General features: G+C 46.0%; 1 long non-coding RNA gene across 2 annotated transcripts; it reads left to right on the top strand.

The window, feature by feature from the left end:
- The first annotated feature begins 4,560 nt into the window (after positions 1-4,560).
- On the top strand, positions 4,561-20,534 carry LOC108925810 (uncharacterized). 2 transcript variants are annotated; one of them, XR_001965432.1, is made up of 3 exons: positions 4,561-4,607; positions 5,419-5,536; positions 20,307-20,534. It is a non-coding gene; the product is annotated as an uncharacterized LOC108925810 (long non-coding RNA). The 2 variants fall into 2 exon arrangements; XR_001965431.1 differs by having other exon boundaries at positions 4,561-4,598.
- The last annotated feature ends 2,870 nt before the right edge of the window (positions 20,535-23,404 follow it).

A 23,404-nucleotide genomic window follows, 5' to 3' on the forward strand; every position in this document is an offset into this window, starting at 1 on the left:
GTGGGAACTCAAGCCACCTCTTTAGGGCAGCAACACAGAGTTCCCTGTCTGAGATGCACTATGTCCCTAGAACGGGTGGCATGCTGGCACAGCGAGCAGCGCTGCTGTCTCACAGCGCCTGGCTGGTGAGAGAGGATGTGGTTTTGATCCCCGCTCAGTCTGTGTGGAGTCTGCATGTTCGCCCCGTGTCTGTGTGGATTTCCTCTGGGTGCTCTGGTTTCCTCCCACACTCCACAGACATGCTGCTCAGGTTCCCCCACAGTGTGTGAGTGACAGAGAGAGAGAGAGAGAGAGTGTGTGTTCCACTGATGTATGGATGAGTGACTCAGTGTAAGTAGTGTATCTAGCAGTGTAAGTCACCGCGGTGAATAAGGTGTGTGGGCTCATAACACTACATAGAATTCACTGGAAGTTGCTTTGGAGAAAAGCGTCTCCTAAATAAATAAATGTAAGAACATTCTCCTAGCACATCCAGAGAGGATGTCTGGAAAGTGTGTGGAGAGCTGGTCATAACTGGTCATAACGGGGCACCCATATGACTCTGTATGTTACAGGGCAAATCCCAAGCAGGACCCTGGTATTATACCACTGAGAATAGCATGGCATGAATATAAAGAGAACACATACGGCTCACAAACAAGTTCAATGTGAGACCAGCCCTGGATGTGGCCTACAAGTGGATAAAGGAAGAGGATTGGGATGTATAACCCACAAAGAGGACAGCAGAGCTCTTTTGTGGGATTTGTCTTTGCTTTACAAGGAACCCGAGTTTGCAAGATGTCCTCTTTCTCTGTCTTCGTCCTGGTGCCCCAGCTCACCTCCCTGACAGCAAATGGGACAGCGACCAAGGGGTCTGTACAACAAGAAGCAGATTAAAGGATTACCATTAATTAGATGTCAGGAGCAGAAAGGGGGCTTTGCCTGTCTTGGTCATGATACAATATCTTTTAATCTGCTCAGCTCCCGGGTAAGAGAAAAATCAGTCAATTGACAGGAGAAAAATAGGGGATGAATCAGAAGGAGACATGGGAGGTAGAAGAGAAGAGGAATAAGGGAACATGAAAGAATAGGAAGGGGAACGAGAAGACTTGGGGTGCTTGGCACAAACAGAATGAATTCTGTGGAAGCAAGAAATAGCGGAGGAGAAATTTCCCTGGATAATGGAAGGGAAGAAGAGGATGGAAAAGGGGAGTCGTGCGGTGGTGAGGAGGAGCTGTGCACATAATAGAGAGGAGACAGAAGGAGCAACAGAAGGAACGTACAAGAGGGGTGAAGTGGAAGGGCACGCCGGAAGACAAAAGCATTCAGCGAGAGCCCGTGAGATCATGTAGACAATTTGGAATACCCACAATGCACAGCACCGGCAACCTGTATTCAAAAGGTGTGCGTGTCACTCTTCGCAACTCCAAATTCTGCAAAACCTCATTTTCACCGATTTAATCAAGCGCTGTCTTTCGTGTTTACACCACAATCTCACAACTCAGATTATAAATTATATGTGGACACAATTCTAATTATTTTTTCCTTTTATATTACTTTTTCTGATCACCTTTTTCAAAAAAAAATTTTGTCTTTGTTATACTTTCAGGGGTTATTTTTAATGTTTTTGCTATACACATCAGATACATATGTAGCCCTCGATTACTGTAACTCAGTCCATTAATCCTCTAACCAGTCTGGCTTTAATATCTAAAGGAATATGCCTTTAGAAGACACGATTCTGACATTGCAATTTCTGCAATGAATTTATTGTGGACAGTTTCCACTTTCATGGGGTGCTATTTCAAAGGGGACCTCCAAGGTGTAGTATAAATATGATAGTTATAATGTTACATAAGCTGTTAGTTAGAGAAAAGAACCGATTCTTAGGTTGCAGTTACAACTTCCAGTCCATGTCTAATTTTCACTCTAAAGTAAATGACAGATAAACTTCTAAAAGTGAATTTTTATCCTAGCGAGAGAAGACATCACTTCTTCAGTCACACTTTGACACATTTAAAACATGACAGGAAAAAAATAGGTGTAGTGAAGGAAACAGCTCTTTATATTCAAAAAATTTACGAATAAATTAGTTCTGAAGTCTTGAACGAGAACAAAATTATGTTATATCAAGCAATAGCAGCACACAGTACATTTGCAGTATAGCAGTGTACGTTCTGTTCTGATGACACTAACAACTTGGCAATGACCATATAGCTCATATATTTTGACTAAATATAATAGTTGAACTAAATTTACATTTATTTATTAGACACTTTTCTCCCAACTCTATGTAGTGTTATCAGCCCACACACCTTATTCACCGCGGTGACTTACACTGCTAGATACACTACTTACAATGGGTCACTCGTCAATACATCGGTGGAACACACACATACACTCTCTCTCTGTCACTCACATGCTATGGGTGAACCTCAACAGCATGTCTTTGGAGTGTGGGAGGAAACCAGAGCACCTGGAGGAAAACCACACAGACACAGGGATAACATGCAAACTCTGCACAGATTGAGCAGGGATTGAACCCACATCCTCCCACATCACCCAGGCTCTATGAGACAGGAGTTCTACTCACTGTGCCACCATGTGAAACTCTACTGTTAGCCTCACATAAAAACTGAAATGTATTTTCACAATAAAGAACGCACAAAATTAACAACAAAATATAAGGATTTAAACCTTCCCAATTGTCATACGGCTTTCTCACAGCGGACCTTAGAAATAAGCGAGTTAGCAAGTTGAAATAGTGTGTAGATATGTGAACACCACTTTATTATGAGAGCACCATCTCTCTGCTCTTTGATGGATCAAAAAAATCATCTCACCAGCAAATGGTCATGTGAATAAACCCAGGAGATTTGGCCTCTTTCAAGTTATTGACGTGTGAAGCTGTGGAAAAACGCAAGACCACCTTCAGTAGCACCCGTGAGGTAAACCTGGGCTTACGTTTTTTCTTTAGCGGGGGGAGAGAAAAAATTAAAATGAAAACTTTAGCGTGTTTACCACGATATCGTCAGAATTTCTTACATCGCACACGTTTTCACATTAGTTTATTCTGTTTAGCAGGAATTAAAAATCTATTGATGTTTTGTTCCCAAAGTTAAGGTTCTAACTTTTTGTCCCCGCTCCATTCATTTGTGCCGAAGCATTTTTCTGTTTGGTTTAATACTCATTCATGTTGTTTCACAGGCAGGAATCAAGTTGTTTAAATTGATTTCTGTTTTAAATTTAGTTGGATGCACTCGGAGGTACCGCAATACAAAACTGCAGTTATTTCACGTGTCCTCTTTGGAAACCTGATTTGCATCCATGAACAAGCCCAAGGCTGAATGAAATAAAATTGTCCTGATTTCACTTAATCTGTTAAAAACTTTGGCTGTAGAAGAGTGAACCAAAATGCGGTGAAGTCCCGCGTACTTGACTCCCGGACAGCCCTTCAAGCTTCTCAGGGAAACAGAATGTGACCTCTTTGCTGATCGATACAGTTTTTTAAATCATTTCTCGTGATGTTTTTTCTCCTCTGTATTAAATATCCAGCAAAGAACACTTTTATTGATAGTAAATGGTATTATTTGTGTACAGCACTCATGAAAAATATCTGACTGTACAATAATTATTGCACGAAGGCAAGCCACCTTCAGTAAAGGAATGATAATAAAAATATTTGTAGAAGCTGAAATAGTAAATAGTAAAGATGCCTCATGTGTCAAGTTTTGTATCACAATGTCAGGTCAATAAATTACTATTTAATTTATTAAACACTAGCAGATGAGTAACTGTTGATTAAACAGTACTTGTACTTAACTTTTTTCATCCACAAACTTAAGCTGCTTGAAGGATCTCACCTGGGCAGCATAGTGGTTAATGCTACTGCCTTTGGACCCAAAGGTCAGAGGTTTGAATCCCATTTCCAGCTGTAGTACCATTGAGCAAGTTCAAAGTCTACTGTCACATATACAAATACCATAAAAAATAAAATCATACTATATGCTTGTCTACAGACAAGACACAGTAGATAGTACTACTATGTATGACATAGATACATCTAGAGATAACAATGAATAGCCAAAATAATCAGCAGACAATAAAGTGATAGCGATGAGCTTGGAGAGATCAATACAAAGTCTAGTTGCAAAAGTGACAGTGTAGAGTCCAGTACCGTTATTGATATTACACATTAGTGTGAGTTGAACTCACCCTAAATTGTTCCAGTACAATTTCCCAGAATGGGTAAATTAACCCATTAAATGGGTAAATAATTGTAAGCTGCTTTTTTTGAGACAATTGTCAGCTAAATGAATAACTGTAAACGAGAACATAAGAGTTATAGAAGAATGTGTTACGATTAATGTGAGGGCCAAAACCGTTGTGACGCAACGAACTGGGATGTGCAACTCAAAGGTCCTTGAAATACTCTCTGCCAAGTGGCTGCTGTACGTAACCCTTCAGCTCTGTTTGCACTCAGTTATACGGTACAGGAAATGATTGACTACTGACCACTTTGCGACGGGAGCAAGTTTTGAACTTTGGTCCTCGTGCCGACCCCCCTGCTAAATCAGGTGACTGAGACTGGGGAGTCGAGAGGCTGCTGACAAGGCAGGGTATTAATGGTTGGCTTCGTCTCTCTTATTTATTGCGGCGGTGTCTGACTTTTCAGCTCCCCGTTTCTAACCTGATCGCAACATTAATGGGCGACCCCTCGAGTGTAAAGTCAGATCGCTGGGGCCGTCTCACACCCCTTCGCACATTTACCTGCCGAGAGCACAACCCCACGTACCGTAGAGCTCAGCTTCGGTTGAACGTAACACCGATTGTATTTGCGTTACTCTTTTATTAACGAGAGGGTATTACTACTCTAGTATTCTAGCGTTCACTGAGATGCATATTTCTGCATGTTGGTTGGATTTTTTTTCATTGTCATTGTCAATATCATGCACTGTGATATTATTGTTGGATTGATTCAGTAGTCAATCTATCACCAACATCTTCGTCATAGAAAAATCGGAAATTTCTGTGCCACTCCTCTCTGTAGATGTATTTCAGTGTGTGTGTGTGTGTGTGTGTGTGTGTGTGCGCGCCCTGAGGGTTAACACGTTTTGATGCGGTCAGGTGTTGGCCGCTCTTTCTGTTTCACGCGGAGGCAGGACAGGTGTGCGTGGGGGCAGTCCCCTGGGATTCCAGCTCGCTCGAGACTCTAATTACTTTAGGGACCTTGAGAATTCCTGGGATTTCAAATGATGACAAAGAGAAGAGAAAAAAACAGTTTGCAATTTAGTGCTGCTTGATGTTTTTGCCCGTCCGTACACCCCGATGAGCGATAGGCTGCTTTAATAGGCAAACATGCTCAAAGTGTGTATTGGTGCTTTCTTGATAAAAAGTGAAATATCATTAAGGCTCTGTGTACTTTGGGTTCCTCTCTAGGGACCCCACGTGGCTAATGATATCTTGAACACCCCCCGCATACTCCTGTTCCGTGCCACCCCCTCCTGACCACCCTCGATGGAAACGGAACCCGTTTCAAATTCAGATGTTTACCGCGGTGAGTCGAATATAAATTTTCCATTACCAACACAATCTCCAAAGAGGATGGACTGCAAGTCAGAATTTAAAGACACAGCAGGTTTCGGCATGGAGAGTTTAATTCCATGATGAAGTTATCATTACTTTTTATCGCAGTGATTGAGGATGTTTTTCATTCTTGGAAAAAGAAAAGAACCGTCTCTGTTTCATCTTCCGCTATACTAACTAGTACTGTGGTAAAATTTTGGGCCATTATGCGTTATGGTGGCAATATGCATGAAAGAGCTAAACAAGATGTATGCTTGATATTCAGCAAATTTACATGTGCATGTGTTCATTTATCAGACACTTTTCTCCAAAGCAACGAGCATCTCATAGAAAATATGTGTTCATTATATTAGCAGGAAGAGACACTTAGATGCAGATCCTTAAGTGCAGTTAGTTTGTTTCTTTCCGCCATATGAACAGATGTTCATCACACGAGGAGCTGCATAAAGCTTTATCAGAACATTGACGATTCCTGATCACCTTCCTAGTATTTCTTCTTTTTGAGATACATATAAACATTTACGTTACATTACAGGAGTAGCTATGTAAAGGTTTATCTGGGCGTCATCTTAACGTTATAGAACATTTACACCTTACGTAAACTTAAGAGATGATGGGCAAAGTGAGTCTGGAAGAGGTGAGTTTTAAGACCCTTTTTAAACGTGGACAGGGATTCAGCAGCTCTGAGTGAGAGGGGGAGCTCGTTTCACCGCAACGGAGCCAGAACCGAGAGGCTCCGTGCTTTACTTTTCGTGCGTGTAGGACCACCAAGCGGGCAGATGAGGAAGAGCGTAGCGGTCTGGTTGGGGTGTAGCGGGTCATCAAGTCTTGCAAATTCAACTCTGAGAGCCTCCCCACCTGACCAAGGCTAAAGAAGGAGAAGATGCATTTTTGAGTCAAACCCTTTCTTTCCAAAATGTTGTCAAATAACTAATTAAGTCAATAAGGTTGCGCACGAACATGTACCAGAGATTTGTTTCCTTTACACCTTTTGATTGCACAGTTGACGTTATAACACCCCACCAACAGGCCTTTATGCAGAATACATTGAACTGAAGATCATTTCTCAGTCATCAAGGGGTTTGTTATCAATCCTTGAAATCTCTATTGATGTCAGCAGAGCTGCGAACTGTCCGCACTTCACGAGTGCAATTTTTAAATAATTATGTGATTACTCAATCGCCGTGCTTCTGAATCTTCGTGGGGCCTTTCTTCTCTTCTAAATCGACCGAAAACATTTTGGCCGTACGTTCACGCTGCTGTTGGTCGAGTTCACCTTTTATTATAAAAGCTTCAGCGCTTCGTTGAACGTCGTCCTGCTTTGTGTGTTTGGACAGGTCAACTGGTACTTCCTGGGAAGCCTTTGTTCAGCTGAAAGAATAGTAAACCCCTCGTAGTCTCCCTGCCCCACCAAAACACATGGACTCACACACACACACACACACACACACACACACACACACACACACACACACAAGCCCAGACAGACTCACCTTCCAGTTACGCTCCTCTTTTCTTGCCCACAGTGAGACATTATTACCAGTTTGAGGATTTTTAACAAGGGGGATATTTGTAGTTTAGTCTTAGTGTGAAAGCGCTGTAAATCTGTAGTGTTTTACAGCCCACCAGTCAGTATTGACTGGGATTAGGGGGTAGGGAGGCAGAACTGCAGGCACAGGAGCGAATGTCATTGTGAGCTTGTGCACGTGTGTGTTTGCGAGCGTGTGGCTAAGGCTCGGTGTGTGCGTTAGGGTGAAGTCAATCAATGGCAAACTCGAAAATAAAACGTAAAAGCTGGAACAATCAGCTTGCCTTTCCACTTTAATTGAGCGCTCAGCTTTCAAAGTGTCGGACTCAGTGCTGCTCGCTGTCTGTGACTGTGTGTGTGTGTGTGTGTGTGTGTGTGTGTGTGTGTGTGCGTGTACAGTATGTGTAAATACATCAGCCAGAATAGGTCCATTTGGAAGGTTATGTTGGAAGATGGGGGCAATTGAAAATCAATAACGCTGAGAAAGGTGTTGCGCGACAGAGAGTAATGAGCGCCTGGGAGGATCATGGGAAATAGCGAGAGAGCAGGGGAGAGGGAACAGAGAGCGAGGGGAGAAAGGGACGAGGGAGAAGCAAAGAGAGCCCGCTGCTCGTCACATTTAATTGGAAGAAGAAAATCACAACAAGCTCACCCTCCGACCCAATCAAGAAACGTGACCCACCTTTCTTGACACATTTTTCGAGTTAATTCTCCGAAAACACGAGCGTCTGGGACAGTCCTCCCTCCCGCCGCACCGGGTGCTGCTCTCCTCGTACGGCAGGCCTTGAGGTGGGAGAGCGAGCCGAGCTCACACCTGGACCACGAAAAAAAAACCCCGGCCTGTCATTTCTCCTCTCTGATGGATCTTTCATTCTTGCTCAGCTGCGTAGAAATTACTTCTTGAACTCTGACTCTTAAACTTCATGCAATGAGTAAAAAAAACGTGACCCAATTTGCTCAGTATTCACAGCACTAACTTCATCCGTATTATAATTTATTCGTTGCGCTATCCAGGTCGCCCTTTTTCTCTCATTGTTGGAGAAACTCTGTCAAGACTAATTGTCCTGACAGTGTTTACAAACAAACTTTAGCTGCCACAGTGGTCCATTTACATTTATTTATCAGACACTTTTCTCCAAAGTGACTTCCAATGAACTCTATGTAGTGTTATGAGCCCACACACCTTATTCACCACAGTGACTTACACTGCTAGATGCACTACTTACACTGGGTCACTCACCCATACATCAGTGGAACACACACACACACACACTCTCTCTCTCTGCCACTCACACACTATGGGTGAACCTGAACAGTATGTGTTTGGAGTGTGGGAGGAAACCAGAGCACCCAGAGGAAACCCACACAGACACAGGGAGAAAATGCAAACTTCACACAGACTGAGCGGGGATTGAACCTACACCCTCTCACACCACCGAGGTGTGTGAGACAGCAGCACTACTCGCTGTGTTGCCGCACCACCCATGTAAATAAATGCAAATTTGTCATCCAAATTTATGTCGCTCCTCCAAGAAAGACGACACCCTCTGCAGTAACAAGAAAGGCCTTCGAAGATGTCTGCTTATATTATTTTGTTTTTCAGGCAACATTTTTTGCTCAAAGCAGCAAGAATTGATACTTTCCCACAGCCAGGTATTTCACGGTTCCAATTCAGGTTAAATACCTTGCTTAGGGGCTCTACAGCAGGAGCCCCAGGCAGGGCATGAACCCCACACACACATACACCCACACATTTTCAGAGCCACTTATCCCATACAGGGTCACAGGGAACCAGAGCCAACCCGGTAACACAGGGCATAAGGCCAGAGGGGGAGGGGACACACCCAGGACGGGATGCCAGTCTGTCGCAAGGCACCCCAAGCGGGACTTGAACCCCAGACCCACCAGAGAGCAGGACTGTGGTCCAACCCACTGCACCACTGCACCACCACGCCCCCGGGCGTGAACCCAGAACCTTCAAATTACACTTCGGCTTTTACCAACGTTCACCGGTTTGCTGCTCGGAGACACCCCTGGTCCTGCTTGTCTGTGGAGGGATTGTGAACTTCACTGATGCGAGGCAACATTTGAACGCAACAGAACTGAGCATAATGGAAAACACACGTGGAATATAATGTGCTGAAAACAGTAGGAAAGTAAGCTCACACATTGTGGCGCTTGTGTGTATAAACCCCCAGTGCCAGTGGCGGCGGGGGGGTGCGCACCACGTGACACCAGAATGACTGGCTATAAAATTCTTGTGCAGTGTTTCAGCAGAAATGTATTATTTGTTTTTTATAAAAAATACCCCTGTAGTTGTAAGAGCAAAACATTTTGTAATAAAGCCCAGTTTACAAGTATCAATGTACCTAGAAAGGTAAAACTCTGTGCTCATTTACTTTCTGAACCTCCCAATGCGCTCCGCTCACAGCTCTCATTATTACCCAATTACAATACAATTACAATTATAATCACAATTACAGTGACGCTTCGAATCACATGGTTTTGTCTCCACGGGCTACAAACGCACTCTTGTTTTTGTCGCCGCAGCCGTTTTTATAGTCGCCGATTTTGTCACATTTTCTGCTGTTTTAGCTACAATATTGTGGTAATTAGTATTTGTGAACCTATAGTATATGAATAATGTTCAAATTAACTATTTTCATGTAGTTCTTACTTCGAATTCAGTTGTTTTCTAACCAAATTTTCTCTTTAAGCACATGAAACTATGTAAATGTAAACACATTTAGGCTGTGCGTATGATATTGTAATTTAAAGGTATAATTTTAATTTTGCTAGTTATGTTACTACTATTGCCATTACATTCAGTGATATAGGGGAATTACGAGTAATATTAGTGCAATTAACATTACAAAGGATTCTGTATGGTCTGGTACAGGAGGAGGTCCATGGGGAAGGTGACACCACGAGTTGCCGCACCGGGTGACACCGACCCTAATGAAGCCACTGCCCAGCGTCCTTCGCAGTGTTCATTCGAGAAGCGCCTCTTCCTGGCTCTGCTCTACATCCATCCAGCTCCAGGGGAGTCCAGAAGAGTGGTTCGTAAAGAGTGGGCGCTGCCGGTAAACTGGGCTCCGCCGCGGAGAGGGAGCTCTCATTGTAACTGGAAGCTGGGAAACCCTCCAGCAGCCCAGAAATGTGTTTCAAGACAAAAGTGGCAGATGGCAGAGAAGACAGCATTGGGGACTTGGAGGTGAACCTGGTCACTGCACAGATGAATGACAACTGAATAAGCTGGACTTGAGTGAAAGCTTTTACCGGTCGGCACAGCGGTGCAGCAGGTCATATTATTACCTTACATTTCAAGGATTGCAGTTTTGAATCTGACCCCAGCTCTGTCTACGTGAAACGTCTATGTTGTCCTTGTGCCTTCATGGGTTCCCTCTGGTTTCGTACTGTTCGGGTGAATTGATGGCACTAAATGCCCCCTGCTGTGTGTATGAGAGAGAGAGAGAGAGAGAGAGAGAGAGAGAGATTCAGTACCTTGCAATGATCTGCCATCCTGTCCAAGACATACTTCAACGTGTATTTCACAAGAAAGGAGAGGGGTATTGTGGCACTGCCTTCATAAGCAGTTATGACTGAATGTGGATGAATTTCACTGGAAATGAACAAGTCGGATCACGTGTGAGCTGGACTGAATTAGATGTGAAAAAAGAGACGTGTGCTGGAAACGTCAACTCAAATTTGTGTTTTTGTTATTCAGTGTGTTTGCTCAAAAAGAAGTGTGTGAGTGTGTACTTATATTCCTTAAGCCATTGAATGGCACTTTGTATCAACAGGACAGTTTATGGGTCACTAATTTATATTAAGGTAGCACAGTATACTGGCCAGGGTGTACCCTGCTTCATACCCTATGCTTCCTGAATAGGCAATAAATCACTGCACCTGCAGTGCCTATTTATAGTGGATGAACAATTTATATTAGTGGTGAAGTTTAAACTGTTTTTCAAATCGCCGGAGTTTATATTGTCGGTCCGGAGTGTATGTTACTGGTTCGATTTCTGACTGAAGAGCAAGGTGTTAGTGGCAGGCAGGGATGTGGGAGAGTGTGTGTGACTGAGGGAGGGACTGTGGGCTGTTTTTCTGGGAGAGTGTAACAGTAAGAGAGCAGGAAACACTGGGACAGCGTGTGATGCAGTAACGTTCGTGTGTTATTAGCAAAAGCGAAAGACACTTCCAACCACGACCGAAACGTGTAAATGTGCACACACAGACTCATGCGCGCGCGCACACACACACACACACACACACACACACACACACACACACACGCACACACACACGATACAGCACAAGGACAGTGAAACAGCACAATTAAGTGCGGTGTTAAACAAAGAGATAGACTACAGACCCTACGAAGCTGTACGCCCCCCGGAGTCGACGTGCATCAAGGCCCCAGGAAAGCGCCTGCGGAGAGACCCGGAGAGGAGCCTGCGGGGGGCCTGTGGCAGGTCGGGTCACATCCCATTACCCGCACTGCTCTTCCTCGCCCCCAACCTCCTCCTTCCTCCTCCTCAGACGCACGGTCACGCTCCCGCGCACAAACACAGTGAATTCACACTTCCACATGTTAAAAGCACTCTATTCCCGGTGCAAAAAGCCCAGAGGAGATGCAGGTGCGGAGAGGGCCTATCGGCTCCAGACGAGGCTTGGGGATTACACGCACGGTAGATTAAACCAGCGCCGTCGCCTTCTGGGAATTTAACCAATTACCAGCAGTCCCCACCCGAGGGCTGCGGGCGGCAGCGGGGTCCGTCCCAGGCCCGCTGTCCTGCTTAGCCCAGATAAGTGCTGCGCGCGCAGAAGGCGCATTACAAGAAAACCGATGTCACCGATTAGCATTTTGAAAAGGAGTCCCCCGAACACGCTTCATGTTCTGTTTTGTCTTTCCTCGAGTGCCCCGCCGCTCCCCTCTCCCGTTTCCCTTCCCGCAGCGCCTGGCCCCCGGCCCCGAGCGTGGGGCGCCTGGCAGCATTTAACGCTCCGAGGGCGAGCGTTTCCTTTCCTGACCGCACAATGGGGAGACGCTCCGTTGCTGCGAGCCGGGCCGCTGTAAATTGAAGGGCCCTTCCGAGGGGTGCGCGGGAGAGAAAGGGCGGTAATGAGAGCACTCAAACACCATATGCTGCGCCCGCACCTTGCTCCCTTTTGCTCAAGGTTGTGTTTTATTTTATTCCCTCTCTCCGCTCCCTCCCTTCCTGCCTCCTGTTCTCTCTGCCTTCCACTCTAATACGTTAGCGGAAAGTCTCCAGCAAAGGCAGGGCAAAGTGACCCCCCGAAAGTGTGCCGTCCTGCGATCGCGAGGCTCGCTGACCTGTGGTGGCGGAGGGTGCCCGCGGGGTGATTCCGCAGTGGGGCCTGGTCCTGGGGACGAGGAGCGCGAGTTGAGCTCCGCCGACGTCCCTCCTTCATGCCTTTAATTCTGCAGCGCACCCGATGGCCATTCCCCATTCCTGATTCCTGGTGACCTAAAGAAAGATCTGAGCAGAAAGCTTCTTCAGCGTATGAGCCAGCGAGTGGCGTTTAGCAGGATGTGGCGGCCAAAGCCCTGCAACGAAACCATTATCATTCCCAGTGTCGGAAAACGTCACGTTGCAGCGTACTTGATCAAAATATACAGTAAAATATAGGCTACTGGAAAAAAAATGTATGAAATGTTTTCAAAGATGTGCAAAACTGGGAAAGAAATTAAATTAACACAAAGTAATTTTCACTTTGGATTAAGGAACTTGCTAACCTATTGGGATAATAGTTTTTATCTTTAATCCCTTTTTCACTTTAAGTGACTTATAGTATTTGACCCATTTATACGGGTGGAGTAAATCAGGGGAGGGGGGTGCGGTGGTGCGGCAGATTTGGCCTGTGCCTGCTCTCTGGTGGAGCTGGGGTTCGAGTCCCGCTTGGGGTGCCTTGTGACGGACTGGCGTCCCATCCTGGGTGTGTCCCCTCCCCCTCCGGCCTTACGCCCTGTCTTGCTGGGTTAGGCTCCGGCTCACCATGACCCAGCTCGGGACAAGTGGCCTCAACCAGTGTGTGTGTGTGTGTAAATCAGGGTATTTCACCTTGCTGAAGGGCACTACAACAGGAAATGGGTCTTGAACCAGCAACCTTTGGGTGATGAGCCCATGTCCATGAAGAGCTTTGCCACTTTTTATAGCAGTGGTTTTCTTGTCCAGAGCAAGCAAGGTGTCAGAATGACCTTGACCGAAACGCTTACCTAAGAAAACAAACCTCAAACAAGAGACGAAAGTATGAAAGAAAAAGCTGTGCACTTGTACACGATAATGTCCATTCAGCAAAGAGACGCGGGACGAAACGAGCGTGCTAACAATAGCGGATCCGGGAGCCGCGTGCGGACGGTCCATCCCGCGCTGCGCCGCTCGCTCGGGACTATCGACGGCCGCCGGATCGATGGAGCTCAGACGCAATGGCAAAGTGCTGAAGTTGAGAGACTCGGGAAAGGCGAGAAAGAGAACGATGAGGAAAAGAGTGAGGGGGAGAGAGGGAGCAAACAGGAGCGCCAAAATGAGCGGAGTTACAGTGGACCTAATTAATATCCCTCCTGCCAAACCACCTGATTGTTTCCCCTTTTTTAAATGAACCGCTCGAGCATCTTCGGTTTCCATGTCTGGGAGACGTTGAGGAGGGCATTCGGGTGATGCTGTACAGCGGGAGTCGGGAGAGTTTCTGGACCGCTTTGCCGTCCAGGGAGGTTGGTCTACCTTACGGGCAAGCAGTCAAGTGCAGAATAATGGAGCTCACTTGAACTTACTGTCCCATGGTACCGGACCATAGCAAAAGAGTGATGTATGGCAGCAGACAATCTAAAGCAACACGCCCCGAGTACCAAAGTGCTGCACGTTCTTTTTTTTCTTCCGTCGCATGACACACATAGACACACAACTACACACACTTGGGCAGAGGTACCAGAATGCAGCAGAATTCTGCTGATTTAAAAAAAAAAAAGAAACGCTGTGAAAAAAAGGAACCCGAAGGTCAAATTTTCTGAGAAAATGAGTCCGACGTTAATATTTTTGAGTAGAAAAATGGCAGAAAAGTCAAAACCACCAAAATATCTCACGCGTGTTGTATGCATATAGCATTTCACAATATAGCACTTGCTCATCAGGAGTGACCTTGCCCAGCTCGCATTGATGCAAATCGCTGAAAAAACATATTATCGTATCACATTTAATGTGCAGAAATTTACAGAGCCCAGTCCCTTTCACATGTCCGTGCAGTTATTGATGACTCATTATTTCTGCATTTTATCGTAAGCCTCAACCAAGCTGGTAAATGAATAAATGAGGAACTGTACGTGTGGGGGATCACATTAAGCGGTTGTTGCACTTTGCGTTCGTCGCTTATCAAAGGGTTTCCTGAGCCTCCCCTAAACAAGGTGTGTCCTCGGAATCCTCTCTCTTGTATCTCAATTAAAACTCCATCCCTCAGGTTCCTCAAACATGCCCGTTTGCCACTGTTGCGCAATCAGCCGAACTGAACATCGCATTCGAAATTGAACCTGAGCCCGACGCTCATATCAGGAGATACGCAGGCTTGCCCCGGCTCCAGCCTCAGCCAATCAGAACACCTCTCTATGTTATCGTTAGGCTCTGTAATGAATCCGTCTGACCCGGGAGTCGTTAGGGAATCGGAGTGATGGATTCCCCCGGGAGGCTGGTACACTCTATTGCACCCTGAGCTGACTGCCAGAGAGAGGTTGGCCGAACAAGCCTAACCGAACCGCGTTTTCTTGGAAGACACACTTTCCCGAGGTATCTAACCTCGATGCATATATATTCTTGGACATTAATCTGAAGAACTGATTTAGGATGCTAATGGGCGGCACGGTGGCACAGCAAGTGGCATTTCTGTCTCACAGTGCCTGGGTGGTGCGAGAGGACGTGGGTTCGATACCTTTGCACGTTCTGCGTCTGCGTGGGTTTCCTCTGGGCACTCTGGTTTCCTCCCACACTTCAAAGACATGCTGTTCAGGTTCCCCCATAGTGTGTGTGTGTGTTCCACTGATGTATGGATGAGTGACCAAGTGTAAGTAGTGTATCTAGCAGCGTAAGTCACCGCGGTGAATAAGATGTGTGGGCTGATGACGCTGCAAAATTTCGTTAGAGGTCGCTTTGGAGAAAAGCTTCTGATCAATAAATAAACGTAACTGTAACGCTCTGGAATGCTATGGGGTTGTTATAGGATAGTTTGGTCCCACCTGCTTTGTTCTGCAAGAACAATCTCGGTCTCCAGCGTAGCGTCATGGACAAACAGCTCAGGGCTCAGGTTGGTCCGGTTCAATTCCCAGGCAGCCCTGTAGCTTGACAGCCAACTCTTCTTTGCTGAGGGTGATGGTGGTGGTGGGGGTGAGGCTAATTAAAACACAATCCATCTGACTGAGTGGTCTTTACTGTGACCCCCGGGGGGCCTCGATGAATCACAGGGGAGAGTGAGAGAGAGACCCCAGCTCACAGTGTCTTCAAGGGGACCTTCTGTCTTCCAGCAGCGGATCACACTTAATCAGACACGTTCCGCTATTGAGCCGCTGAAGGGTGCGGATGTAGTGACGCGTGTAGCATTGTAGCGCAGGACAAACAGAGCGGCTTCGCTGTGTTGGGTCACATCTGATTAACAATAAAGCAGACTCATTAGCATGTGAGCGGGACGAAAAGCAAGACACATTATTAATAACCGTGTTTTCGTAAACGCTAAAGAGAGGAAGCGTGAGTTGGCCTCGTATCTGAAATAATATACAGTACATTCATGTAAGAGGTATTACAATTGTTACATATGTATACAGTATAGACATACTAAATATGCAGATATACTGCATCTTGTGTGGAATACATAGTGTACATGCACATACAGTACAGGTATAGATATTGATATACTGCATATTCCACACACTCAAACCAAGACCTCAAGCGATCATAGCGTAACTGGAATCCAGTTTTCCCAGTCTGAAGGGAAGCTTTTATGTCTCTTTCTTCTTTCCTTTCTCTGCGGCGCTCTCCCCTTCTGCTGAAATATTCATGACACGCGCCTTCGTCTCCGTGTTCCGTTCGACAGCCCCCGTTGAGCCCATGCGAAGATGGCTCCCCACAAACTCTTTCAGCCCTCAGCCCGTGTTTCCTCTTAAAACGCTGCTGCTGCCTGCCGCCGGCCACGGGGAGAGATCACCGCGGTAGCTGTCAGCGGTGCGTCACCTGTACCTCCCTTTCGGCGATTCATCAGAAGAAGCGCTGGTCGCAGCGTTGGCAGCGTGGGCCTCTCCCGCTCCTCCTTAGCTGCGGCCTCCGCTCAACGTGCGCGTGCCTTCTAATCACTTTGCTCCCGTAACCTCACCCTGTCTCCTGAGGAGCAGCAGCTGCTTGAGAAGTTATTTCAAAGAGCTCCAAATATATGTGCATGTCCAGCCAGCAGATATTTACTCAGACAGCTGACCCTTTTCTCCAGAGCAACTTACACTCTTAAGCAGGGTAATTTTACTGGAGCAATTTAGGATAAGTACCTTGCTTAATGGTACCACAACAGAAGGCAGGGAATCAAACCTACAACATTTGGGTCTAAAGGCAGTAGCTCTAACCACTACACTACCAGCTGTGGGGATGTTGTGCTTCTAACTTGCAGCCGTCCCACGGCGTCATCAGGAGGCCGCGTTTGCGCGGACAAGCTTTTCGAAGCGATGACGCCGTTTGCTTTTAAGGTACGTGCAAAAACGGGCTGGAAATCAGGTGCGCCACATTTAGGATGTGTTTAATGTACTTGACTTCAAATTGAGCTTGACTCCTGAAGGCGTGAATACCTCCTGGGTGTGTAATTAATTGTCTCGCTCCATAATTTCCACAATATTGAACATTTTATCCTGCACTTGACCATTATTGGGATGACAGCTGTATGGTGGAGCGAACACTTAGTGTTCTCTACAAAAAATGTGTTATGGAGTCTAGTCCTTGCAGTGGCTAGGAGGATCATGAGGGAGGCCTGAATTATTGGTCATTAACCCAGGTCGTGGTGATACTGAAGCCCTCGTCTGGGGCCAGATCAATAGATCGCGGTAATTAAAGAGGTACACTGGAGGTCGGGCAGAGCTGCCAGTAAATAGTGTCCAGCCCTGGGCCTTCTGTCGCCAGTCAGACTCCAGCGATGACACCGGCAGTGCCATCGAGGCCAGAGGACCAGTAACAGATTGGCCACACGCACACAGAATGCGTACGCAAACAGAAACACAAAGTTAAATGCAAACAGGGCTGAAAATGCCATTAGAACCAGTCACCGCGAGTTTCACTTGGACTTACGTTTATTTGTTTAGCAGACACTTTTCTCCAAAGCGACTTCCAATGAACTCTATGCAGTGTTACTATCAGCCCACACACCTTGATCACCGCAGTGATTTACACTGCTAGATACACTACTTACAGTGGGTCACTCATCCATACATCAGTGGAACGCACATACTCTCTCTCTGTCACTCACACACTGTGGGGGAACCTGAACAGCATGTGTTTGGAGTGCGGGAGGAAACCAGAGCACCCGGAGGAAACCCACACAGACATGGGGAGAACAAACAAACTCCACGCAGACTAAGTGGGGATCGATCCCACGTCCTCACGCACCACCCAGGTGCTGCGAGACAGCTGTGAGACGTCCTTTTAACGCTCCCAAAACAGGCTTCTCAAAATCCACCACACGAGGACTTATTTGGACAAATTCTCCTAATGCTCAAAAGAGCACTTCCTTTGTGTTTGTAAGCAGATTAAAAGGCGGACTGAGTCCATGCCCATTAGTGATTAAACTTTGGTCCATCTTACACATTAAGAGGCTTAGGACAACAAAACCAGGGGAAGATCTCGCATCGCATTGTACCTCACAGTTCGCCCATAACTGGACTCCGGTTTATCACGGGATTTGCTGTCAGTTCTCAGTTATCGATTTCAACACGTGGGAAACAGGGAAGCGCAACTATGACGGCCACATTTCCACAAGTTGTCTGTGAATTTCAGCAGATTTTACGAGAACGGTTCCCATTTTATTTACCGGCCGTCGGAACGCCCCGCGCATCGTGCTCGTATTTCTGAGATTTTTAAAATTTCCGTGTTAATTCTCCCAGAATAGCAGTCTTGTTATTATAAATATGTGTGTTATCTCTGTAATTGTAATTAAAACAACACCTCTCACACACGCTGTCTGTGATCTATAAAGGCCAAAGACATTTAATTTGAATTAGACTGTTTCACATAATAGATCCGTAATGAACTGATAAGTGGTTAGGAGCCTATTATTGACATTTTAAATAAGACCATATCTCAAAAACAGCAGCTACATTTGGTTGTGAAGACCAATTTGTCCACCCGACTGTCAGAATAAAGCCCGGCGTTCCAGCATGACTGTCTCCTCGGGCTAATTACGATGAAACAAAAATTGCAAATTAACTGAGGTAGTTTGCAGTGTAGTTATTAAGCAGCTGCGTAATAAATTAAAACCATTTCAAACCCATCTTGCAGGAAGCAATGCTGCTTCCATTCTCAAATAATCCTCGCTAGAATAACATCAAATTTGTTACTGTTGACCCTCAAGGCTGTTAAAGTCTATGAATTCGTTTTCCAGAATTCTACTTTTTGCTTCTATATCTCAGTATACGGAGCATCATCTACTCAAGTGGGTAACAATACTGTGTTTACATGGAATTTACATTTATTTGTTTAGCAGACACTTTTCTCCAAAGCAACTTCCAATGAACTCTATGTAGTGTTATCAGGCCACACACCTTATTCAGTGCGGTGACTTACACTGCTAGATACACTACTTGCACTGGGTCACTCATCCATACATCAACGGAACACACACACACACACACTATGGGTGAACCTCAACAGCATGTCTTCGGAGTGTGGGAGAAAACCAGAGCACCCGGAGGAAACCCGCGCAGATAGGGGGAGAACACGCAAACTCTATGCAGACTGAGCGCGGATTGAACCCATCTCCTCTTGCAATTGTTCATTATGAGTCTACAAGGTGTGTCTGTTTCACTGGGTTTCAAACCCATATATCTGATGACAACTGGATCACGATTTACACAACAGAATTTTGTATGATCTTGGAAATTAACGCATCCTTCGGTGTGTGAATGGTCGGTAGATATTTCATTGTTTCCAGCAGAGTGCTTCCATGGCAGACAGTAATGTCACGGATCAGACAGATTAGCTCGTTGTCAATAATCACTCGTACCTGGGGTGTTAGGTGAGTTGATATTCCCTATACAGAAATTATTTCTATGTGTATTTTGTTAAATACTCCCAGAACACAGTACAGCCACACAATGTCTACAACCGCTTGTCCTGAATGGGGTCGCAGCGAACCAGAGCCTAACTCGGCAACACAGGGTGCAAGGGTGGAGGGGGAGGGGACGCACCCAGGACGGGACGCCAGTCCCTCGCGAGGCACCCCAAGAGGGACTCGAACCCCAGATGCACCGCACAGCCAAACCCGCTGCGCCACCACACCTGCCCGTAGTCCATCTAACGTGTCATAAATATTTGCTTTACAGAATACAAAAATGTGACAGCAGAAGAAATGTATATCTTATCATTTCACATCCTGTAATGTAACGCAAATGCTTATATGTATCTCCAAAAAAAGAAAAAATTACTAGGAAGGTGATCAAGTCTTATGCAGCTACTGGTGTGATGAACGTTGGTTCATATGGTGGAAAGAAACAAACTAACTGCACTTAAGAATCTGCATCTAAGTGTCTCTTCCTGCTAATGTAATGAACACATTGTGTTTCCTATGAGATGTTTGTCACCTTGGAGAAAAGCGTCTGATACATGAATACATGTACGTGTAAATGTTAGTTCTGAGCTAAGGCCTTCGCCTTTGAGTTTGGATCAAAGACCGCAACGGGCAAACAGAGTGCGCGGTATCTTCTCGGACCATAAACGTGACATTGTTCTCCAGCAGGAATAATCCTCCTCGCACAACACTGCGCATTTTGAAGGGTTCCCTTTTCTCCGAAGTGTTCAACTATATTACGGGCCCCCGTTTGACGTCCTGGTAGATTGAACGTTACGACCGCGCTATCGTCCATGTCTCAATCTTGAGGAGCGTATCAATGACTTTGAGGAGGCTGTGAGATGACTGTTACTCATTTTGACTTTTTTCTTCCTCCTTTTTGTTTCATCTACAGATGGCGCATCACCACTCCCTCGCCGTCCCGCTGTCTCTCTCCGGTGCCGAGGTCACGCCCCATGAAGTCCATTTCTCTCATTCCGGCTCCTTCGGGGGCACCGGGTGCGAGCGGGCCGACAGCTTGTTTACGACCGGGAGCCGTCCTCATTCAATGAAAAACATGCACGTCGTAAACAGGCACACAATACGAGAACGCTGATGAACGGAGATTATAATAAACCTCACAGCAGGCATCGTACTTCCATTTATACCTTCGGTGCTGAATTCCCCTTCTCCTTCGGTGACACCGTTCAACCTTGTGCTGCGCATATTAAGGAATACACTTTTGTTATCTCATACAGAATCGACCAAACAACAAAAAACATGACATAATAAGAGTAAAGCATCTTGTGCAGATAACCACACTCCCGCAGCGCTCAATGTTTCCACGGTTTCAAAGGCGGGCTGTTCATCAAAGTTTGAGACTTTGAAAAATTGCCGAACGCATCTGTCGACATGCACTTTTCCGTTAATAAGCTATTAGCTTACAGAATCAAGTTGTCACAGCTGAATAACATGTAATTCCCAGGAGCAGCCCGTCCCACGGTGAGAAAAAGGCAGAGCGCAGCCAAACGGCACCAAAATACGCGGCGGAAAACTCATCGGCTCTTTGCGACGTCCGACGTTCTCCGTCCTCTGAACGATCAGCTGCGTTCTGTTCCTTTTTCAAACCCCAGGAGGCCTTTCTGGGGGAGGAATTCGAGGTGCGTTCCTGAATGTGCGTTATGAGCCAGCAGGTAAATGCCAACACAGAAGCCCACAGGCGCTCCTAATTACCCCTCTCCAAATGCCATAATACCCCGTCAACTGCAGATCCCCAAAGTGCCCTTCCGGTCATCAGCGGTTTCAAGCTCGTTCCAGCGTAGGAATCGACACCGTCCCCCCGCCGCCGCCCCCCCCGAGGCCACGGGACCCTGGGAAGGAGATGACAAAGACATCGCCGTCAGTCTTAATGACAGCCCCCGACCCACGATGCCCGGCTTTGTAAAAACAGGTTCATCTCCATCCGCTTTTATGACCCTCCTCCCGTCGGTGCGGTTCGAGCCAGGAGCAGATTGTACTTGCCGCTCTCCTCTAATCAAAAGTTTTTAATGAAGTCTTTTCCTTTAAGTGTCGCATTTAGAAGTAATCAAAACGTGAAGCGAGTCTATTATTCACCAGTGCGAAAAAAAAGAGAAACTGCTGCAAAACAAATATCCGGCAATAATTAGTGAGGCTGACTGCAAAGTATCTGCGAAGTAAGTGATGTTTGGGGGGAATTTCTGTATGCTGCTTACTATAAAATTCAACAGTTTAACATTCAGTTCTCATCGATGCACCTGAGCAGGTGTTAAAATGGCAAAAGTTGGTCACTTTATCAGATATAAGCAAATTTCAGTTAGATTTTTTTTTTTTTTTGAATTTTATTGTCAGTTGTATACTGTCATGAGCATCCATTTTTTCTAGGGCTATTTGTTAATCAATCACACAAACTTCTAAACAGGATTGTTTGCACAGATTCTTCTACATTTATTTATTTGTTTAGCAGACACTTTTCTCCAAAGCAACTTTCAATGAACTCTCTACTGTTATCAGCCCACACACCTTATTCACCATGGTAACTTACACTAGGCACTCATCCGTACATCAGTGGAACACACACACACGCACGCACGCACGCACGCACGCACACACACGCTGTGGGTGAACCTGAACAGCATGTTTTTGGACTGTGAGAGGAAACCAGAGCACCCAGCAGAAACCCACACAGACATGGGGAGAACATGCAAACTCCACACAGACTGAGTGGGGATCAAACCCACATCCTCTCGCACCACCCAGGTACTGTGAGACAGCAGCGCTACTTGCTCTGCCACCACGTCACCCTTCTATAGCTTTTGAAACTGAACTGCACCTCCTAATGAAATGTCTCCCTCTGTGTATCCGGCGTGAATATAGGTTCATGCAAACTCCACACGCCGGTAAGTAACTGATAAGCAGAATTTTGTAAAAAAAAATTAAATTATGGGAGGGAAGCATCAGACCAAAGACCAGGTCATGGCCAGCCATCGCTCATGCAAATTGTATCTATAAAAACCCACTAACTCCCCCGACTCCCTCTGCTTTCTGTGAACCCACCATCACCCCACCTCTACTTCTCCTTCGTTCCAACCAGGGGGACTCTAAATTCTCACTTGGCAGCGAGTTTCAGCCCTCCGGAGGACTTTAAGCTCAAATGGAAAGACATTGTGCATCCGGCTAAACGCATAATTTGGCGTTTATGCTTCCGGGTCATGAAATGACCATTGTCTAAGTTACAAGGCTGCATGAAGAAATCCCTGTGACTTGCCATGGAGATAGACCCTTCAGCACACGGTTCAAGTCTCGCACGTTATTCGATTGACTAATCCATCCGAGTGGGTTTCTGAGGCCTTTTCTATGGAATCCTCAAGCGATGCCGGCGAGATGGTCAGAGAAGTGATAGGCAATCGATCTGTCAGATAATCTTGAGCAGAGCGGCATCGACGAGGCATCCCCTGGGCTGTGACGAGCGGGGGGCATCGACAACATGAGGTCGTACAGGGCTGGGAGTACCCGGTATCTTTGAGACAAGTGTTCTCATGTCGGACGAGGTGGGAGATACGGTGATCTATCAAGCGAAGCGTCAAAAAGAATAGTCTTGCACGGGATGGCAAGCATGCTCATATCAGACTGAAGCACAGGATGATCTCAAAAGTGACGCGATCGACAAGGAGTGGTTTTCCCAAGCTGGAAATAACGGACGCGTTTTTAAAAGGTCTTCTTACACACAAGGTGAACCTCATGCGTTAATCCTAATCAAGAAATGTTATCGTACACACTCTGAAGATGCAGATTGATCTGGTTGCTGCTCATTAAAAGCCCTGAGCCCCATTTCCTCTGGGCTTTGATTCCTGCATCTCAGAGAACGGTCAGTCATTACGGACTGACTTCTGAACACGGGAAATCCATTAGCGGTTCCCAAACGGCTTCATGCAGTTGTGTCAGCTTTAATTGCACTTTTTGGGCCGTGGCAAAGAATGGGGAAGCAACTACCTT

Source organism: Scleropages formosus, chromosome 8 (assembly GCF_900964775.1).
Source record: "Scleropages formosus chromosome 8, fSclFor1.1, whole genome shotgun sequence".
Lineage (NCBI taxonomy): Eukaryota > Metazoa > Chordata > Actinopteri > Osteoglossiformes > Osteoglossidae > Scleropages > Scleropages formosus.